Consider the following 22,027-nt stretch of genomic DNA (forward strand, 5'->3'; position numbering starts at 1 on the left):
ACATTCTTAGCACTTTTTTTTTTTTTTTTTTTTTTTTTTAATAGTGAAATGCATGGTTAAATGGTAAATTCCACATCAGGAAGCTCTGTATAATGTAAAACATACTGACTTCTGAAAAAACCACACCTTGTATGGAGGCACAATGCTATACCATTTCTTTATCACACAACCCATGAGAAAAGCAGAAAGCAGAATGGCTTCTTTCTCCTCCTGAATTACTTCATTCTGTTTCACCTACTGTGAGTCAAATAATCTTAAGAATTCTGCTTTAAGAATTCTCTGCTTTAACTCCACAGAGCATTAGTCCCGATGAATATCAAGATTTATTGGCAGAAAGATCTCAGCCTATGAATTCTTACTGAGCAGACAATAAATCTTCCTGCTCACCAGAAGATCTCAGATTCCCTATGGTTACAGACATACTGTATAAGCAAGGTCAAAATCTAGTTGACTCTTTACATTGTTCATTTTTGGGTTGTTTTTTTGAGGGGGGTTTTTTGTTTGTTTTTTTGGAAACATCAACATAAATTAGAAATTGGATTAAAAGTCTCGTAAAAGTGTTACCTGCTGAGAGTCTAGTCAAAATTTTCTATATTGCACTAAGAAGTTATGAATTCAGGAATTAATGCTACAGAGATCTCACAGGCTGGAAACTCACAACATCTTCAGGCAGTCTGCGGACAGAATTTTTCTCATATTTTAAAATATGTATAAAGAAAAGATTAAAAATGAACAATAAAGTAGAAATATAAGTCTTGCAAAAAAGATAGATAAATAAATAAACTGCTGTAGGTCCTGGCAATGTATATTTTCACAGCAGTTTCCTTTTCAGGACAAGAAATTCTAACATCCATGCTGATTCAAGTTTGTTCACAGCTTCAGGACTATTATAAATAATATAGGGGATGAAACTGTGTCAAACAGACCAGGATTGTTAACAAGATGATAGGAGAGGGAAAGTAGCCAAAAAGTAGACAGGAGTCAGAATTTGCTGTGAAGGCTACATTTTACTAAGTTTCACTAAAAGTAAAGTAATAAAACAAGGGTTTCACATAACTTTCAGCAATGCTAAGCAAGCACAAGAAATATGTAACAGAAAACAAAATTGAGAGGCAGGTTCAGGTAATGATCCAAGATATGGTAATGATCCATTTAACCTGATCTCATCTTCAAGGAAGCCTTGACTTTTAGAGAAGGGACAAATTTCTAAAAGGCAATACGACAGCTGTATCTATCTGACGTATTCACAGTTGAAAGAAAATTGACCCCATACGAGCACAGAGATCTGCTCTACAGCTGAAATTATTCATTTACATGCAAAGATTGCAGAGTTGTAGGGACGTGCCCACATCTTTCTCCGAATTCATCCTCGGTTCCAATGAGGAGACCTGTAGCCTTCTGAACAAATAGATGTGCAAATAGGCTAAAGGAATGGGGAATAAAAATGAAAAAAAATGTCACACTATGTTCTTAATGCCTGTCAAAAACAGGCATTCTTTCAGGGCATGTTAGCTTGTCTGGTGGAGTGGATATTTTTGATTGATAGGACTGAAATAAAAAGGCTGAAGTGTTGTTGATACTTTCTGCAGTAAAACAGCTGTATTAAATTACATATTTCCCACTTTTTGTCAACAAGTTGGCAGGGTGTATGCAATGTGTCAGCTCTGCAATGACAGGCACCACTTTAAACAGCAGTTAGAAGCACTTAGCATGCCTGATTGTTTTTGTGAATAGGTACCTCTAACGAGGGAAAATATAACCAGTCATGTTGAGAATCAGTGGGTAATGTGTGTCAAAGGCATGCTCCAGCCTTATAATATTCAATTCCTCTGTCCAGATACTAATTGGCAAGGAGGAATATTCACAGTCTGAGTCATGAACTCCTGCACTTCAAGTAACAGAAATCCCATTCCTGCGGTGTTTCTAAGCAGACGCTCCATTCCTTGCCTACTGTGTGGTTGGTGATGGTAACAGCACACTCACCATATGCTTGCTGTGGCACTTTGGAATAGCTCTGTTGGTCCTGGCCCAAAACGAAGGAGAAAAAGTCAAAGAAAAAATGTGAAAGAGCCACCAAAAAAAATTGCAGACTTTGGTTTGATATACCTTTGAAGTAAGTTACTGAGGTGGATCTCATGCAATTGTTTTGTATATCCTCTGGATATGGACAATTTTGTTCATTTTACTCTATCCTAATGCCTAGTGCTCCCTGGAGCACCCAGGTACAACTACACCTCATCTGATGAATATGAGGCTTTGAAAATTATGTTTTCAGATACCATTTACAAGACCCCATACAATTCCACACACTAAATATATGCTTTCTTCCTGTTGGCTGGCAGTGCACTGTTTCTGCAAGATATTGCTGTTTTAGAACCACATAGCAGGGTTAATGCATAAAAGCAAGGCAAAGAGAGGGATTTCGCTCACCTCCAGTGAGAAAAGGGTGAGGGAGCTCACAAGCAACACAGCCCTGTCAGTATGGTGAATGTAGTCCTGGTAGGAAGTGGAATAGGGACAGCTGAGTGGAGAGCACGAAGGATGAGTGCTGCTTTTGCCACGTAACCATAGTGACTACAGAGAAGGTGACAGCTGTGACACTAACCCAGAAGGTTATTGCATCTGTCTCCAAACAGAAAACCTGCTCCATCACCAAAGGCAGGAGGAGACAGAGAGCAGGTTGGCCTGAGATAATAGGTCTGCCAGTCAGAATATTTTAGTCAGATTTTTTTTAGTCAGAATTCTTTCTTGGTTGAGTAGCATTCACACCCACAATGAAATGCTTTTGGTATGTGTCAGTATTGACAGCTTTTCATTTAGGAGGAAAATGCCATGATACTGAAAAGCCTATTTCAAGCATTTTGGAAAAACAATATTGAAAAGCCGTTTTAAAGACAAAATTAATATAATCATGCTTTCATGAAAAGGTGAAATCTGAAATGAAATATTTTGTTTCCTCAAACCAAAACCAAACAATCCAGACAACTCAATACAGTTTTCAGAATTGTGGATGTCATTTTGTTACTACAGAGCAAAGGAAATATTGAAAAAGAATAGAATTTGAAGGGAAAATACATTCCCAATTCAATTACTCAGCTTACAAGTCCTATGCAAATCTGACAGCCACTTAGCTTTGTGCATATATTAGCATGAGTTTGCACATATTCCACACATCTATCTGGAAATATTTTGGTATTGCTAATGCCATTTCACCTTCTCAGAGACTATTTTGATCTTTCCTTCTGAGTTATCTGGAGTAGGCTCTCAAAGGAAAAGAAAGGAAATTTTGAGTCTGTAACTTCCCACTAAGTGTATGTCCTGTGTATTAGAATCCTCATTTGGAATTTTGCTGTACTTTCCAAAGCAACTGTGCACATCCATGGTCCTTAAATGCTCCCACTGCAGCTGGCTGTGTCCAGCCTAGGGCTACCCCCATCTCAAAGGGGAGACCAGCAGCACCCAGGTGTCAAAGCCTTCACACCTCCCTGGTTCCAGGCTCCACTTTTTGCCAGGAGAGAACTTTAAAAAAGTAATTTAGACCTCTGAACATGGAAATTATCTCATTTTAATTGAGGAATTATCTTATTTTTAGCCATCACAAGTTTAGACTGTAAATGTAAGGTAATGTGTGGTCAGCTTTATAGATGCTGTAGGAAAGACATGCAACTTAAAGGGAAATGCAACCTACCAATTTTAAATGCTTTTCTTTAAATAATCTGCATCACTCTCCAGAGGTGTGAATGCTTTCTTTTGTCTTGTCCTCTTGTAGAGGAGATCCTGGTTACTGACATGACTAAACATCTCTTTCAGACATCTCATGCTTAATAATCTTCAAGGCCACGTGCTGAAATGAACACACAGCTCCCTTTCTTTATCAGTCTATGTAGTTGTTCCTGTATGCTGTTCTTTAAGGAAGAGGCTGACGAGTAAGAAAAGGAGAAAAACTTTTAATAGAAAAAAAGATTAGACAAGAGAAGACAGCTATACAGCCTGTAGTCTGCAGGCTGTAGGCTCGCAGAAAGCCAACCTGCCCTCATGCAAGTCCCTGCCAGACAGATGAGAGCAGCCACTCTTCTTCAACATTGAGCTTTTCTGCTGAACACAAAACCTCAATGTGGATAACCTAAATAATTTACAGATTGTAGTTCTGTAGCAGCTAAATGTATCTGGCAGCCTTAGAATTTAGATATGCTATCATTCTCTTGCAGTCAGTTGTATATGTTTGACAGATTCACAATCTGTAAATAAAATCACTGCCATGTATCAGTGACAACAGGAGTACCTGGAAGACCTTCGCAAAAGATGAACTATTTTAAAAGATGTAAAATCTACCACTAAGGCTATCTCCCCCATATACATATTCTACTGTCATATTTAATAACATTTTGACAAGGGAGGGCATTATATACTCCAAAGCTTTCTTGTCAGTGAACATTAAGGCCCTCTGTTGTGTTAGCCCAAATACCTGATGACACAGCTTTCACAGTTTCAAAGCAAAGTGTTGAGCTGCCCCAATTTCAATTACAGCTGATAATGATAAATGGCAATGTACTTTGTTCCAAATATTTCATTCTTTCTGAACAGATAAATTCACAAAGTCTGTCATACCAGTTGCTGTTCAGTTACTGTTCATTCTTTTCTGCATTTCAAGGCAAGTTAATTTGAACTGACTTTCATGGTGTTTACTTAACTGTATTTTCACAAAGTTTTAAAATTTTCAGTTACGTTTCTGTTATCTACATCAGGTTTAATTCTATGTTTTGTAACTTCAGTCTCTCACAATTTGCTGGAACTATAATTTAAACGACTGAAATTATCTTAAGTTTTTCTATGTTTTATTCTCCCAGCTGTTTGAAACCAGCAGTATTTATTATTCTTTATTATATTGTTATTCTATAAATTGTTGAACAGTTGATCTACCTCTACAGATCTGAGGTGATCCCACACATGTAAGAATCCAAGGTTGGATAAGATCTCCAAGATCGTTCAGTCTGACTGTCTACCTACCATCAATGTTTCCCCAGTAACCCATGTCCCTTAGTACATCTGCATGTTTCTTGAATGCCTTCAGGGATGAACACTATTTCAGAGAATAAATTTTTCCTAATGTCCAAACTGAATCTCCCTTGGCACAACTTGAGGCCATTTCCCCTACTTGTCCTGTTGCTAGTTACACGGGGGGAGAGGTCGACCCACATTTTGCCACAGTCCTGTTTCTGGTAGTTGTAGATAACAAAAAGGTCTCACAAATTAATATTCCCTCATAGAATTCCTGCTTTTGAAAAAACACAGGAGCCCTATTCCTCTTAAAAATATCTTTTGTTCAACAGCCAAAGAATGTAACATTTCTCAAAATCCTGTCTTATGTTCTTGGTTGTTTTTTTTTCAGGTTGCATAATGTTCCCTGCAGAGATTGCCCAGGCTGGTTTCTGTGCCATAGTGCTCTGTGCTCACTGATGACTAGTAAGATGTACAAATCAAAGCTAGAAAACTAGTGACTGCTTTCTTTCTGTCTGATTCTGAATCTACAGGTGACTGACAGGATGGCACAAATATAGGCTGGAAGCCGAATGATTGTTTTCATTTTATTTTTTTCTGCCCAATGGTGTTTCTTTTTGATTTATCCTTGGTTTCAATAAGATGTACAGTCTCTTTTTATTTCTTGTTACACAGCATTTCTGTAGGCTGATAAACAGCTGCCAAATATTTTCTTTGCCAAAGAAGATCATAGCAGTGGTGGAGAGAATGTAATTCTTACAGAATAAAGGAGACATTGTGCAAACAAAAGACTTTTGAAGCCTCCAGGCTACAAGGTGTCATCCAAATAAGACAGTGTCGCCCACAGCCTCATGTTCTCTGTAAAAATAATCAGAGTTAAGTGTCAGTTTAGATGTGCATTTCAATTAGGGTCAATAGTTTTACATTTTATGACTCATAAGAAAGCGTTTGTTTTGGGGGTGAGGCAAGACACACATGAATTTTGCCTCCAAGAGGGATGTGTTGGGAAGGAATATTTTGCACATTAGTCTGATGGTTGAACAAAAGCACTTAGAAATCTCTGTGTTTGAAAAAGCACCTAGAAGCTGATTTCAGAGTTCTCCCAAAATACAATTAGAATAAGCTGATAGAAACTGTAGCTCCTCTTACCTGCTGAGACATAGGATCCAGCATTATTGCCTTGGAACTGCAAGCTGCAAAACTGTCACTCTGTGTTATTAAATTCTTCAGTTTTCCTTTATTTTGTTCTCGCTGAATGGTTTTCTATTCTTATGCAAGAACTTGGATGCATGTAAACCCTCTAGTGAATGCACTTTAATACTTGCTGATCAAGGATGACCAAGAATGGGGAACCAGGGTAGGCAGCAGTTCTTGCTTCCCTTTAGAAAGAATTCTGTAGCAAAGGGATTCAAGATGATAGTAAGAACCCAGAGATGACCTCGAAACCTGGATCAGGTGATTAAATGTACTTGAAGATGTGGGCCTTGATACTGTTTGTTAGGTGCCAACAGCATATACTGTTTTACATATTAAAGCATAGTGAAGAAGCCCCATACTCTAAAGGACTGGCAAGAGGCAAGACAGTCAAGAGGACATTCTTACTGCTGAGTATCAGCTGCAACAAAAATCTTTTTTCCTTTCTTTTTCTTACAGACAAAGAGGTTGTCACGATGATGCAGGACTTACATGTCCCTGATGTTTTACAAATAAATGTCTGTGATATCATTTGCCTTCAAAGGCAGTTAGTATTTGTATCATCTTCAAAGGAATCAAGTGCAGAATAGCACTCATTTCTGTGAGTTATGTAGAGTGTAACCACAAGGAAAATAAAAAGGAAAATACGTTGGTAACTGAAAGAGAGCAGAAGTTGTACAAAAGGAATCACGAGCTAGAAGCAAAAGTAAAGCTGTGTTCAGTCTGAGAGCTCAGTGATGCTTCCAGACAAAGAAGAGGAAGTCCCACACAATAGAAAAAAAATGTTCCAGCAATTAATCAGCAGATAAATAGGATTTTATTTATTTTATTTTATTTATTTATTTTATTTGCTATTTTGGTGGAAATGTATTGGACAGAGATCTCAAAGGGCTCTGTGATCCTCTGTCCTGCTGTCACAGATCACCACTTTATTTCAAATGGGGCACACTCATTGAGAGCAAGAGTTACTGGGGCTGCCAACAATTTCTACTGACACAATAAGATCCAGGCAAGTATTTTTTAATAAGGAAGACTTGGATTTGTGAAAAATGTGCAGTTTTCCACACAGCTGAAAAACAGGTTTACAGAAAAGAACGTAGGGGTACTCGGGTGTCCTCTAACCTCAGTCATTCAACAGTTAAATGAAAATGCAAGGTAAAAAGAGTTAAAAACATTGATCACTTCATTTTATAAAAGGTAAAAGTTGTTTTCCATCCAGCACTGGTAACTAAATATTGAGTTTTACCTTCTGCACAGTCTCCACAGGCCTTCATCACAGTGTATGTGTCTCCTTGCTTCACCTGCACACATCTTCTTTTGCAAAAGCGTAACACAACCCTTCAATAACTCTTGAATGACAAACAGCTGACAATCAAATAGCCTAATCTGAAGCCCATCTACTTCATAACATCACCATTGCATTTTTGTGGAGAATTAAAAATTCTCCTGTCTTCAGCATTCTATTGGATTTTCAGACTGAAGTGCCCCCAGATATACATGGAAGGACAGAGAGAGCTAAGAAAGTGACCAGCTGAAGGAGACTATTATTTTGCTGAGGGTTTGATCATGGAGCCATGGTGAAATACAGAGAAGTGGGGTCCTGGTTGCATTAGGACAGCAGCTTTAGCATAGTAGTCAGAGCTGTGTTACGCTGAATTTCCAGAGCTGCTACCTCAGCTAAAGGTCTCAAAATAAAAAATGATCAGGCGTAAGTTTCTAGGGTGCTTGAACAAGCACAGGTATATACAAAAAAAAAATTATGTTCTGAAGCCCACTGCTCCTAGCAGTTAGAAAATAAGAGTTAGAACTCAGAGTTAGAACATAAGCTGGAACCAAGCAGCTTCACTCTGCAATTCTCCAGAATAATCACTAGTGCAGATTGTTAGATGGGGCCCTTAATTTCCAGGAGAGGGAAAAATAGTGTAGAAGATTCATGATATGGTGTATTGATCTGATTTGCAAATTCTTGTTTTCCTTCTCATTTGTATTACTTATATCTGTTGGTGCCTTCAATCATCAACAGTCAGTTACAGTGCTGTCCATCTAAAAGGAAAACTAGCAGTAGAAACTGAATTGCATTCACTTGGTGAAGACAGAAAAAAGTCGTAAATTCTTCATAACAGCATTCTTCCCACACTTATAATTCAATTGTAGCGCTGCAAATAATTATTGCATGAATCAGTTGAGTGTTGTTTTTTCTATTCTTTTATTTTTGACTCCATAAAGAACTTACAATTCAAATGGATTCATGACCATTTAGAAATATACACAAATCACAAATAAATTTGACCATGTCTCTCTTGGCTTTCTTGTTTTGGTTTGTAAACTGACATTAATAACTTGTTTCAAATAATTCAGCAATATCAAATTGACTCATTCATTTTCCATCAAGGAAGTATGAAATGTAAAGATTTTGGTATCGTTAACTTCAACCAGACATTGCATTGTGTTGTATTTTATCTACTTAAAACCACTAAAATTAACCAAGCACGAATTTTTGGCCATGGGATTTTATTTAGCAATACCAATTCCTTCATATCAAGGGTTATTAAATTTATGGATTAATTTATTTTCATTTGAAAGCTTGGTTAAGTGGTAAGTTAATGTAATATTTCAAATTAAAGCATCTTATTTCAGTTAGAATTAATTGCATCCAAGACAACATATCTAATACTGCAGAAGGAAAAAGCTCCAATACAGCCATTAAATATAATTTCTTCATTAAATCAAAATAATTCTATTCCATTCTCCATCAAAAAGAGAGATTTTTCCTTTTAACTCCAGGCTGCTTTCATCTGGTAGAGAGAAAAAAACAAAGTGAGTTCATATCTTGCTAAGTTACTACCTGAAGCAATGTAATGCTCAGTATGGTGTGCCTATAAAGGGACAATGTGATTTTGTGCAAGATTCTCTTTGTGGGAAAGAAATTTCCCACAACATTCAAAATATCAAAAGGTACAAACCGAATCTAATTCAATGATACAATTCCTTATTGCCACTGGCCAGCTTGTTGAACAGCAGAGCTGCTGATGTTCTGGTTGCATTACCTTTTGCCGTAAGAAATATTTTATTTTTGGAAGAATTTATCCTCAGCATAGCTAGAGTCTGACAGTACTAATAGTTAAAGTATAGCGTTCCAAAGTTTAAAACTTCTGCTGTATCTGAATCAACAGCATGGAATTTGGTAGGTGTTGTTTATTTATAACTTTCTGGCCACGTAGAGCTTTATGGAGATTCTCCAGCTGACAACATGGAAATTCTCCCCCCATCAAATCAAGTCTGTTTGTGGGGTGGCTGATTACTAATATGTCCCATTACATAGGCAGAATATTCTTACTTTTAATGGAACAAAACAAATCAGAAAAAAAGAAAAAAATCTAACATTTCCTGTTAATCCTATCTTCCTGTTCTGCATATAATTTGGGAAGTTCCAAGAGTTTCTGCAGGCAACTCCAGAATGCACATTAAGGACAAGGTTCTGTCAACATTGTCCAGTACGAGGATTGGGGACTTTACAGGGTTCAGAATATAAATGCTGTTGAAGGATGCAGGTACTCAAGGAGTAAGACGACATCTCAAGCCTGCTTGCTGCCTTCTCCTATCACATCAATTGTGCTGAATAATCAGCTAATGGAACATTTTTCTTCTAGTAAGTTAAGCCTTATTTGCAGGTAGTAGGAATCAGCACCCTACTGGAAGGAAGCCAGCTGGCCCAAGTGGGACACTTTAATGACAACCTATTCTAACAGTCTGGTTCACTAAGTGAATAAAGAAAAAATCACTGCAGATTATCAGACTCCATAGATTTGGGAGCAGAGGTTGTCATGGAATAAAACATATCTACATTTTTTTCCTTAAAGAATGACACAGTTTTTGCCATTCTACTTGACATTAAAATCCTATCTTCATAAACTCTTCTATATAGGTCACATTTTAATTACAGCAACTCATTTGATACCCATTAAGGAAGCTATATAATCATTATGCCCTACTGACCGATGAGCAACATTAAATTCCACTGAACAATCAATTCAGTACAGGAACAGGGCACAATGACAAAATATCAAAGGTCTGACACAGCTCATACAGATAGCAATACGGGCCTTACACAGCACAGCTGGCAAAGGATTTATCAGCTAATTTACAGAAATGTTGCATTTTTGGCAGAACGTCTTCGTTACCCTTCAGTTTCTCAAAATGATGTCCTGCAGAGATTGAAAAGTCAGTCACTCTAGTATCAGTGTTATTAATAACATGTTTTTATTGCTGGTATTATGTCAATAAAGAACTCCACGTAGTTTTCAGGGCATTTTGATTATCTTCTGTAAAGGAATAAAACTCTCATAAGACCTGACAGCTGCAAAAAGCAATCAAAAAAATTTGAATTAGGGAGCTCCCAAACCATCAGGCAAAAGGATAGCACTTGCTTAGTGACACTCAGAAGGAACTCTCAGGTTTAAAAACATAGGCTTTTACATATCAGTATCAGATTTTAGAGAAAGCCAATCTTTCCCTTACACTGTCTTGCTTTTCTGCCTGCGCAGACTTTGTTTCTCTTAATTATCTCAGTCTTTTTTTGATTTTATTTGTTTTGAAGGATTTGCCCTTTTATTTTCAAGACTGTTATTCTCTACATGCAACTCTGGGAAAATCCATCTACTCACATCAAAATCAACAGGAATTTTGCCATACTTTCATGTCATTTTGAGCTTTTCTTTTTATTTATTCTGCATTTTTTGTCTTGCATTATTTTCTTTTCTCTCCCCTTGTCTCATAGAATCATATCATGGAATCACAGAATGGCTTGAGTTGGTAGGGACCTCCAGGATCATCAAGCTCCAACTCCCTGCCACATGCAGGGCCGCCAAGCTCTCCTTTAATTTGTCATTATATCTTCCCAGAAGCTTGTCATTGCTTAGCAATTGCTATGTTGCTGCACTTCACTTTTGACATTAACAAGACTCTAGATTTTATTTCTCCACTGCAGTTGAAGATAATTGTGAATTTATAAGGAGAGCTCTGTATAGTCCAGTTCCTGAGATGAAAGCAATACCTCCCTTGTACAGCCTAGGGTTCTCGTGTAAGAAAGGGACCAGAAAATACAGTGTTCTCAGGAGGAAAAAATGTGGGTGATCTGATTAAGTTGCTCATTCTTCAGTTATACTGATGTTCCTGGATCCAAAATAAGCATTTGCATTTAGAAGCCTACATTTAGAAACCTGAATCTATAACCTCAAGCTCTACTTGAATTAAATAAGGGCTGCTCCTGCCATTTGTTTCCACACTGAAACAAAACACTCAAAAAAACAAACAAACAAACAACAACAACAACAAAAAAACAGGGAAAAGAATTAATCCAAGCCACTCCAAGGGGTAGTTTGCAGTAAATTTCCATTCATTGGATTCATTGGTTAACACAAGTTCTGTCATTCATTCAGAAATGCACATTTCCAGCTTTTAATGCAAATGAGTCAAGAGTGAAAATAAAATATGTGAAAGTATAAAAAATAAAGTTTCTTAACAGAAATTGATGATGCATGACCTGGAGAGGTCAAAATACATGGACTTAAATTGAAAAATCCTTTCAAAGTGGGTGCAATTAGTTGAACTTAATTGCCTCGTGTAACACCACCCATCACGCTTGTGTTACATCATGCTTGTTGGTTTTTAGCCACCATCAGGAAGGGCATTTTAGCTTATTGATTTTATCAAATGGACAAATCATGCAGATGAACCCTTTAGATTTTCTCTCATAATATTAATACTAATTGAATAATAATTGAAATAACTTCTGCATTAGCCTATTGTATGTTTGAATACTGATAAACTTGGAGCACTATAGGAATTTAAGGTGTTTCTGAATGGGAAAAATATATATATATATATATATATTGTTCTCAGTTTCACCATTCACCTGGAAAGTCACCTAGGAAAAAAAAAATCAAATGTAAATACTTTGGGTTAGCCCTGCATATAAAAACTGCATGCCCAGTATGCTACTGCCTACCCAGGATCTACCCTATGAAGATACTTTTGTAAATCTGATGACAAGCTTCTCTTATAAGGTTACTACCAGCATGGAAGTGTTTTAAGTTGAAAAAAAGAGTAAGAAAGGGATTTTCATATATGAGAAAGACACTTTGGTTACAAACATGGGAATGATAGTAACTTAAATATCATGGGTAAACAATGAATATGTATGCTGGAGTCAAAGTAAAACTGTGTCAATGATGGCTTTTGGAACTGGTTCTCTAGAGACTACTGCTATGGTTCTTTGATTTCTGACAGATAAAGCATATCAGAAAGCTCCTTTGCTGTTAGAAATTGTTTTGATGATATCAGTGCAAACAACTAACTTGGAGGGCACTCTGGTTGGGCACTGCTTTCAGAAGAAAGAAAAAGAATGGAAGCTGAATCCTAGGCAGTGAAACTCATGCACTTTGAACACCTACAGAAAGCGAGACAAACAGCTCAAACTAGATTTAGCGAAATTTACTTGGAAATGTACTTCCATTATACCAAGACGATAGGTCTCCTTGAAGAAGAAAGGTGAAATTTCAACAGAGCATTTTGGAATCATCTGCAATATAAGAATGTGCAAATATCAGTTAAATATTTGCAGATCACTCTGAAATTTAATAAACTTCAGAAAAAATACATATATCCTTGCTGAATTTTTTCTGAATGACATATGAAAGATGTGAAAAGATTTGTCTTAGGAATCCAAGCTTAAAATACCACCTTCTCAGATTCACAGAATCACAGAATCATACAATGGCTAGGGTTGGAAGGGACCTCAAGGATCATGAAGATCCGACCCCCCCACCATAGGCAAGGCTGCCAACCTCCACTAGACCAGGCTACTCAGGGCCCGATCCAACCTGTCCTTGAACACCTCCAGGGATGGGTCATCCACAGCCTCTCTGGGAAGTTTGTGCCAGCACCTCACCACTCTCTCTGTAAAGAACTTCCCCCTGACATCCAACCTAAATCTTCCCTCCTTCATCTTAAAACCATAGCTCAGTTCACGATATCAAAACTCTGATGTCATCAGTTACTACTTATTTACCTGAACATGCAGGTAAATGCATGGACCTTCTCTCATCTTTACAGTGCAATGCTCGTTTTTAATATCTGGAGTGTTTTCTGGTGCTACCTGACATCCTGTGTGTAACCACAATCTCTGTGTCGCCTTCCAGAGTTCCTAGTTGCTAGTTGCAAAGAAAACCTGGAAAATACACAAGTGCTTAAGCAGCAAGAAAAGAAGTAAAAAATTAATACATTTATTATTTAAGTCATCATTCTAAGGGTATTCTTAAGATTATCAGGGTTCTGGTGAAGGGTTTCTGAATATCTTGCTGAGTTACATCCAGGGTTTCACATAAGGATAGACAGAGATGAATTATGATGTTACTGTTCCCCTGGCTTATTCCAACAGGTCAGTAGGCGGTAAAAGAGATATATGACCACTGCTTAGCAAAGTCAAACACCTCAGAGCTCAGGGCATGAGATTTTGCAAAGGAATGATTGACGAATGATCACATAGCCACAGGCTGCTGCTGCTGCAATAAGCACTATCAGAGGGACAGGAACAAGCAGCTGCAAGATGCAAGTGCCAGAAAGCACCTCTTCCTGGCACTCGCTGTGTTGATGTGCTTGCAATCTGAGGAAGAAGCATGAAAGCATGCACAGAATTCAAAGTATGGTACTAGAATTTGCATGAGGTTTGTTTATCCGGGTGCTTACATACTCACCATTAGCTGCTTAAGGGTATAGAAGACAATATTCAGAAGGTAGCCCAGGTTAAGAATAACAAGGTTATATATGCTTCTCCAACAAATGAGATTCCTGTTTAACACTGTGTACTGTACCACCATAACTACGTGGTGGTAGACAAGTCTGCATCTCTGAATGCTGTTAATAGAAGCAATGGAAATTTTAGCATCTGAATCTGCACTGAGAAGTTTAAGTGACATCTGCTGCACTTCAGGGCTGGACAACAGCGCTGGTTCTGCTCCCACAAAGACATCTTTTTCTTACTGTACCAAGCAATATTGACTGAGTGATTTGGAAAAGTTTATTAGAAAGTGTTCAATTCTTCCTTAGTGTTTTATATTCTCATTTTCAGACAGCTTGATAAGGCTGATTTCCCACTGCAGCATGACAAAAAAAAAAAAAAAAAAGTCTTCTTCAAGAAGTTCTCCGCAGGAGTTGAAAATAAGACACTGAAAAGTATAAAGGGCTCATCAGTATAGATAGATTGACATCCATGATAGGAATAAGCAACTGCATACAGCATGGGAAACTCATTGCCAATATCTGCATGTCCTCAGTGTCACTACCATAAGCTTTCAGTGACTAATTCTGTTTTACAGTATGACTGTAAGGAACTGTAATGAGGGTTGATAAGGTTGCACACCTAACTGTCACTATCTGAAGTCAGACATCCGGTCTAATGTAGGCATCTCTGCTTTCTACATTCAATAAAATTACCTCTGAAAGCAAGTCATCCCATTTAGCTTCGACCCTTATCTTGGAAGTGGCATGAACTGCCCACAGGAATTTCCTATTTCCACTGCCTCAAAGGAAATGGCTTAGACATTACATTCTCATTCTCATTCCCTTAGTATTACTTAATTCATGAAGGTGGATTGGTTTATTTGTTTGTTTTCAAGTGTTCAAGCTTGGTCACGTCCTTTGTTTTACTTTGAGAGGCACATAGATGATCATTTTTACTTCAGAAACTCATGGTTAAATGTTGCTGGAATTGAACATAATGATGCCCTTTGAGAATGGGAAGCACTTTCTCTAACAGAGAGCAATGAAATGTACCTTAAATGTCTGCAGAAAATATGGGGACTGAAAAAATGACTGTAATTAGCTGAACAACTTCATTGCTGCGTGAACACTAACATGTATTGTTATTTTGATCTCCCATTAAGGCTAAATAAAACTAAATAAGTGAATGAGGAAACAGGTGAAAGGACTGCTAGACTAGAACAAGCAGCTTACTGGAGGAGCTAAAATGTAACAAAATAGAGTTCGGAAGTTCAAAGTAAGAATTGCAGACTGTCTCATATTACATCATAATGAACAGTTCTGTGTAGCTATTTAGTTTCAAGAACCGTAGCTCAGCCACCAGCAGTCTCAACAAGTCTGTCATAGGCTTAAAATGCAGTGACTCTTCCATGACTACATGACATGGAGATCTTCTGTATTTGGTGCCCATAAGCTGCAAGGGGACAGCCTGATCCTCCATGGGCCTTTCCTGGGCTGCAGGTAGCTTCCTGGAGGCTGGGGAGGCCATCTCTGCAGCCTTCCACTACCAAAACCTTGCCTCATAAAACCAGTACATTAAGCTATTCTTACATGACAAGGACCTTACCTCTGGCTTCCAGAGACCTCTCCAAGGTGTACTTGAATTCTTTAAAGCATTCACTACTTTTATAGGGGGAAGTGCTGTCACCATTAATGGTCACCTACTAATGTCTTTTACCTTTGAAAGCATTGATCAGAATAGGGAAACTACTGAGAGGTAAAATACAGCACCGTATCATTTAAAACTTGACTGAAGAACATAAGAATGTCTTCTGTATAGAAAGAGCAGTTATTTATTGAATTTTGGAACGTCTTCTATATAGAAAGAGCAGTTATTGAATTTTGGAAGTCCAGTTTTTCACTGCTCTTTCAGTGCAGCATGACATTTAAAGCTGCCATTAATATCATCATGGGAATTTCAGAGCTTGGTGCAAGGGAACAAATTCTCTGATTAGTATTTCACTGGATAACTATACCTGATGGAAGTTGGAGACAGCAAAAATGACAACCTGAAATATTACTATATCCATTATATGTCCATAGTCCCTAAATAATGTAAAAAAAATGTATATGACTCTTCATATAGTATGCAGCCCCTCCAGTAATGATTTCTATGATGGGTGTTTGGAAACTTGTAGTTGGTGTCAGCTATGATTTTTTTAGTTTTTTTTTCAAAAGTTAAAAGTGACTCCTTTTGTCAGCTTAGCTTTACCTATTTTGTTTTATGGCTATGATTCCATCTTGAAAGAAACAACCTCAGAAAAGCACGGCTAATTTGTTTTCAACCAGATACCATAATTTTTCTTTTAGAACCTGCAGGTTTGTTGTGACTTGCCAATGAAATGATGTGTGATACTTGTACTTCATAACGTAAAATTTTAACACAGACTATTTATCATTACAGTCTCTCTTCTGCCTAATGACACCCAGATGAGTGAGGACTCCCCATCTAGACAGAAAAGAATATTTTTTTCTTGCGACTTAGCTTCTTTAAGTGGTCCCGATAGTTTTGCTGTGGAATTAGAAACCATAGATCTAGTAAGAAAATCAACTTATTCTGCTTGTGAAGAAATCCAAATAACATTTACTTTATAGTTTCCTAAATCGAATGGATACAGAAGGTATGCCATTACCTCAGGCACCCTCCTGTTCCCATCTGGAAGAGAAGCTCAGAACTTGTGGCAGTGCTCTCACAAGCTGACAACTATCTGTTCACCATGTTTTTTCAGTTTTTTATTCTTAATTCATATGTTATTTGCTACGAACTGGTATGAACGGGTATTAGCTCTTGATTTTTTCTTTTGTTTGTTTGGGTTGGTTTTTTTTTTTTTTTGGTGGTTGGTTGATTTGGTTCTTTTCCTGAATTCTACATGGGACTTTTCATCATGACATCTTAAAACAATTTAAAAAGGAGACCAGGATTGATATCCTGGTTTTTACAGATTTGGAAAATTAAGGCACAAGTTGCCTAGGCCATGTAACTGAGCAGCCCAAGGCCAACCCATGTCTCCTGAGCATTCAAGGTATGATTAGACAAACCCAAGAAAAACAGAACTAGCAATTTGCCTGAGGTGCTTGTATCTGCCCATGCTCTACTCACAGATCACTGCCTTGCCCAATAAAACCAGTTGAAGTGGCACTGAGGACACGCAGGGCTGAGAAAGTCATAACTTCCAGCTGAGGAGGCATCAGCTCAATGAAAACTGCTGGCTCATACGCAAACAACATGTGTAGCCCAGCTTTCTTCTGCCTTCTCTGACTCTCATTGCCTTGCTATCTATACTGAGCCACGTACTTGGAATTTGTTTAATTTATTCTTTTGCTCTGCTAGTAACAATCAAAACACTACCATTATTTTATTTACTTCAGAGAAGGGTGCCATATTTTAAAAGAAGTTGCCAGTTCATTGCAGATATTCTATTGAAAGGTTAATAGGTGCTGTTGCAAGCTATTAGAAGCTGTGCAGATAGGTGACTAGGACTTCACCTGCAGTCTCCATGTTTTTTTCCAAGGTAAGGGCTCTTTCATGGTGTTCGGGATTTGAGAAACCCCTCTGGATGCAACATGCAACCTGTTATCCTCAAGCTCATAAACGAGTATTCAGAAAGCTTCCACCACTTCATGTATTTTTTATAACATGAATGGGTTGGGTTTCTGGGAACAGTGTGACTTCAGTTAGAGGTTTTTAAGCCCAGCATCAATAAATTTTCCTTGAAAATCACTAGATAAACTTGTGATTTTTGGACTTATAACCAGCAGCATATACTTTATTATTCCTCTGACCAAAGAGATTGGTAGATCTGTCTTTGTGGTAGGAGGTAGTGATCTAGAATTTAGCAGCAGGTTGAGATTCCTGTGATATATACTGCCTGAGCCATGCCATTGTTCATAATTATTGCTCAACACAATTTACAAGAGAAATGACAGTAATCTACATTTCCTTTAAATCTATTCTCATTCTGCTATGACACTAAAATTCAGCTGCCCTCAAGAAATGTTTCAATAGGAACCTCCATATATAATACATGTGTTCAATTTATTATTAATGCACTTCAATCTGAATCGCAAATTCAACATGATGCCTGCATTTTTTTCATACTCATTCTGTTCTGTATCAGCTCTTATAACATGTTCATTGCCATAGCATCTGAGCAACAGACCCATAGTGCATTAGGCGATGGACTTAAAAATCAGCCACACACTGCTTAGCTTCTCAGCTTTGCCCCAGAGGTGGAAGCCTGGTCAGTGTGGAAAATGCAGTTTTGGTAGGGTTTTCGTGTAGGTAGCTCCAAAAGAAATGCCTCCTATTTATTTCCATGGATACTGCCACAGCTGTGAAGAGCACAACGCTATTTGATAGAGAAAATTCTCAGCTACCAAATACTATTTTTCAACATAGTCACCATCGTTAGCTGCATAAGTGCCAGAGTCTGCATGTTTCGCTCATAAAAATCTGCATCAGCAAAGGTGCCCCACTGTCGCTGTCACCATTGCTGAAAGACACCACCCATCGCCTCATTGTGCTCATATCCACCAGGCGGTCTCCATAAACATTCAGCAACTGTCAATGAATGCTAACGGGTGCCATTTTTTTCTGCACAGAGGAATTCAATTCCACACCTTTGCTTCATACACACTCCCATGCCAGACACCGTTCTGTCAAATTGCCCCTCTGCTGCCATCTGTCACACAGCAACAACATGGAATGGGATATTGGTGAGAAGGTTCATCCTGTACTGCCAGCATCTGCCTCTGACATCAGGGGCTGACATAATAACATAGGAACAGAGCAGCCCTTGTATTTAGTTTGATCCGATACAGTTTGTTTAACATCTTCATTTTTGTGCAGGTCAAAGTGATGGCTCTCATAATCAGAGGACATGGTGGCCAGGTTAGTGACAGTCCTCAGTTCCTACAGTTAGATGCACAGTTTCAGCTCAGCCATCAGAAAAGGACCGTGCCCAAGTCTCACCTCTGTGACAGAATTCACGTTGTCACTTGGCAGTTGTCAGCTTTGATCTTGATCCCAGCATGTTAGGACATTTTGAAGAAATTCTGGGCCCACGTTCAAAATAAAGACCAAAGTTTAGCAATTAGCTACAAATCCTACGACCTAATCCCATCTGCATGCTGAGCCATGGCAGTGTCAGCCTGTGCTTGTCTGCAGTGCCAGACTGACAGGGCAGCGAGTCACCTGCACACTGCTTGCACCTTGGCTGAGGAGTTAAGCCCTCTCACCAGGCACAACTGTTTCTAAAGCTTGTTGGGTCTCTTCCCAGCTTGTCTCTTGTGGAGAGGAGTTTTAATAACTCTGTTACCGCCTGGTGGGAATAAAAACTGTGCCACCAGGCATGCAGAGCCAGCAGGATCATTAAGCTCAGATCCAAATGCTGATCAGTGGGATTTCATTAACCCTGTTCAGGAAGCTTGAGGAAACTCAAGGGAGAGTGGAGCCAGAAGCAACTTAGATGCCACACATTGTCATTTTCCCTCATAGAAATCTAAAAAGGAGCTATATGGAAGTACAGACTTTATACAGGGTTGGCTCTTTCCAGGAGCACAGAATATTTTGCTGTCAATGTAAATATTGCATTTATGACTGTCATCTTGTTATCTGGCTCCTGGAGGTTGTTTAAAAGGCACCCCTCAGTATACTTCCTCTGGCAGTCAGTGAAATACTAAAAATCCCACAAGTCAAGTCATGCTGTGCTACAAAAACACAAGCACAATGTGCTATACACCAGCTGGATGAAGATTGTAAGTGCATTAAAGTGTCCCTTTGATGTTCTTTGAGAACATGTTTGGCAAGCTAGTAATGCAGTGATACTAGTGATCAACTCTGTAACCAGAGATGCCAAGAATGAGATTGCTTTACTTGAAAGGAACAATCCAGCCAAATTATCTTTCAAACCTCTAAGAAGACAAAAAAAAAAAAAAAAATCTTTCATACAAGTAAGCATATCAGAAGAATGCAGCTCAGCCAAATAATCATCATTTTGACATTTATAAAACACACTTTGATAATGACCTCAGTGCACAGTGCAATATTAATGCATTTATAAGCGCTGAGGCACAGAGCTTAACCTCGTCATGGCATCAGTAAGACAGTAACGTACTGTTTACTACAACGGATTGAGAAGGAATATTTTCAGTAAATGCTGGAAAAATAGTAATTTTTAAGGAGTTACATTCTATTATCAGCATTTAATTCAGAAGGGCTCTCTGTACAATGTGGAAAAAGCCAAGCAGCATCTCTTAGCTGCTGTAAAAATGAGGTTTATAGGGTGAATCTGTGACCATGGAAGAAATACTAAGAGCTTAGGTGTTTTCCTTATGCCTATCTGTGAGCTTCATGCTCTGCATGCCTGCAAATCCCCTGTGCTAGGCAGTCAGTCATTCCCCAGTACAGGCCAACCTGCTGATCACTTCTTTCCTCTGGATGGAATTCCTGTTCATGAAAGCCAGCTGTCTTTCTGGTGTTCCTATTAAATTTGTAGTCCAGAGTGGTCTGAGTGCTTTAAAAATTTACCAGTGCTCCATTTGTGTGAAATAGCTGTATGATATTCTAAGGAATTATATTGTAGTTTATAAATACTTGATTAATGCAGTTGCAAAAATAATACCTTATCAGCTCTTCTCTATGTTTTATCCATATAACGAGTTGAAGAACAAAGTGTACAGAAGTTGCAAGGTCCCATTATGGAAACGATAATTTGGGGGATGAAGAAGCTCAAAGAAGGCTGAGGTGACACGGGATCAAGGATGCGGTGACTCACTTCCAAGTACACAAGAGACATTTTGTCTTCACAGTTTGATAGCTGTACCCCCAGACCTAATGCTGAACACATGAAGGTATCATCCCAAATTGAGGGAGGTCTGATGCCTCCCAGCTGCTGGTCCATCCAACACAGGAAAAGACAGGCAGTCGTGTAGGCAGCTGTGAGAATTTACTGCTGGTGGTGGAACATCTGAGACTTTGGGAGTTAGCTACCAATGAGTACTATCTTGGAGGCACTGGGTGTTGGACATGGGAAAGCCCCCAAGTCTCTGTATATCAGCTTTACTGATTTTGCCATGAAGAGTTATAATAGATTTCACAAAGAAAAGTCTTCTTGGATGGAGCGGTACATATAATTATGTTAATGAATAACCCAAAGATGTGCAGTCTCCAGAGACATTAAACATTTAATGCTGCTATTTCCAGGTTAATTTATGCTAGGCATTTTTTTTCCTACTGTCTGATTATTAGTAAGCACAAGCTATAATCGCCCTTGAAAAAGAGATTCTGTGTGAAGCTGCCAGAATTTTCCTGACCTTGTTAAACATTTCCACTGGATATTTTTGATGATCAGGTCTGAGTCACCTGACTGAAAAAAGTAGAAAAGGAAGTAATCATTAAACAATATTGCCTAGCAATGACTTACTAATTCTTCATCTGTTCAAAAAGCATTATTTTGCAGGCTAGATTTTGAACATTAGGGTGATTCACTAAAGCACTTGAAGATGTGTTTTTGGTACATTTAAAGTCAATGAGTCTTGCATAAGTCCATGCATTCAAGTGTACCTAAATGCTCTGATGGAAAGAGACTGTTTCTTAGAACAAAGATTTTATCTATTAGCCCTGACATTCATCTGAGCCAAGTGCTTCTGGCAGAAACATGCTCTGTGTGAAGAGCTTACACATTCAGCCTCAGAAACAGTTTGCCTCAAGTCAGAGCTCGTAAAGAAAGGCCATCGGGAAATTTTGAATAGAAGATGAAGCAGCCACTGGCAACTACCTTGGCTCTACCTTGGCTATGAGTAGTGGATAAAATCCAAATCAGGAGTACTGTGGACAAGCACATAATCCTCAGTTGCTTCCCAGGTGAGGAAGGGAATTGGGTAAGATGTTTGTGACACATCTTCTTGACTAGATTGACAGCATAAGAGCAATTACTAGGTAAAGGCATTTGGTGGAATCGGGGGTGAAAATCTTTCAAGAGCACAGGAAGCTAAAAAGTTCTGCATATTTATGAAG

The sequence above is a fragment of the Meleagris gallopavo genome, chromosome 1 (genome assembly GCF_905368555.1).
Source record: "Meleagris gallopavo chromosome 1, MGAL_WU_HG_1.1, whole genome shotgun sequence".
Classification (NCBI taxonomy): domain Eukaryota; kingdom Metazoa; phylum Chordata; class Aves; order Galliformes; family Phasianidae; genus Meleagris; species Meleagris gallopavo.